Raw genomic sequence first — 1,762 nt, 5'->3', positions numbered from 1 at the left:
AACTGCAGAAACGTAGCTGTGTGACCTCTGAAGCTAGGTCATGGAAGGTGATGCAGCTTCCAACCTTCAAGTGACTTGCTCTTGAGCTCTTGAACCTTAACATGCAATCTGACCAAGGTGAGGCATAGTGTGACAAGGTCCAAATGAGCCTTTGAGAGAAGGATAGAGCGCTACAGGAAGAGCCGGCTGTGCCTGGCGAGTCTACTCACCGTCACCTGTCAGAGCAACCTCTGACCTAGTGGAAGCGTTGCTGGGGTCTAGGCTCACCAGAGCTGTTAGGTGTTGTACAACGGTGATGTTTTCAGGGCAGCTCTGAGTCCTGGGAGTAATTTGTTATGGAGCAATAGCAACAATGGCACCGCATGGAAAAGAAGAATCACGCTACTTAGGCAGGTGTTTCCAGAGGATTCAGAAGCCAAGCAGGTAGACTGTTCCAGGCTTTTATGTGTACTGTTAGGTGAGCATGAGGCAGGGCAGCAACCAAACAGGGTGGAGCTATGTCCTGGTTTGCTCATGGCTGCTGGTGAAAGCTTCACCAAGTATCTTGATTTCTCTGGGCTTTCAGTGAATCACAGATACCTTAGTAGAACAGGAATCAGAAAAAAATGGGGATAGGATAGTAGAATATTAGCCTTCAATGACCCTCTTCCTTTAGCTAAGCCCTGTTTCCTAAAGGCTGTTATATCTAAAATAACCCCCTTCCCCAGCTAAAGGCCAAGTGTCCAGACATAGGAGCTTTTGAGGGTCATTTCCCATTCAAAGCCCTACAAGATGCTATAGTCTCCCACCTGTGATGACCTGAATGAATGATTTCCATGGGCTCATGGGGACTGTCATTATTTGAAAGGATTAAGAGGTGTGGCCTTGTTGGAGAAAGTGCATCACTGGGAGTGGGCTTTGAGGTTTCAGAAGCTCAAGCCAGGCCCAGTGGCTTACTTTTTCTTTTCCTGCTGTCTGCTGATCAAATGTAGAACTCTCAGCTCCTTCTCTAGCACTATGACCACCTGTGTGCTGCTATGCCTCCTACCTGCCATGATGATAATGGACTAAACGTTTGAACTGTAAGCCAGCCCCAATTAAATGTTTTCCTTTATAAGAGTTGTGGTGGTCATGCTGTCTCTTCACAGCAATAGAAATCCTAACTAAGACAGAAATTGGTAGCAGGGACTGGGGTGTTGTTAGACAGACCTGAACACGCTTTTGTTTGGAGAAGAGTGGACTTTGCATTAGGAAAGCAGCTGAATGTTTTAAGTGGGATTTAATGGAGCATGGAAGACAGTGGTGTTGAGGGTGGTTGAACTGTGGGGGCCCAGCTTAAGAGGTTTCAAAGAAGAACAATATAAGTATGTGGCCTAGAGACCATTGTTGTGATATTTTGATGAAGAATTTGACCGCTTTCTGCTCTTTTCCAAAAAAGTCTGCCTGAAGATAAATTGAAGAGTTATGGATTAACAGCTTTGGTAGAGGAGATTTTCAGACAGCCTAGTATTGACTGTGTTACTTGGTGATTAGAGGCCACACTTATGTAGAGCTGAAGTGAAAAGGAGCAAGCTGAGCAAGAAAAAAATACAAAATGTACAGTGTGAGGGGAAAATGAGTTTAATAGAGTCAAGTCCAGTGCTCAAGGAGATAAAAAGTTTACAGAAAAAACTTGATGATAAATGGGATAAAGTGAGTGGTGACCTTAGGGCAAGATCCCACCCAGTTAAAGTTCCAACTTGTGAAAAGAAATTTAGGGCTGTGTATGGTGGTGCATGTGTTT

The sequence above is a fragment of the Chionomys nivalis genome, chromosome 18, assembly GCF_950005125.1.
Source record: "Chionomys nivalis chromosome 18, mChiNiv1.1, whole genome shotgun sequence".
NCBI lineage: Eukaryota > Metazoa > Chordata > Mammalia > Rodentia > Cricetidae > Chionomys > Chionomys nivalis.
The sequence above is the reverse complement of the archived record's forward strand: the minus strand, read 5'-3'. Positions refer to the sequence as shown.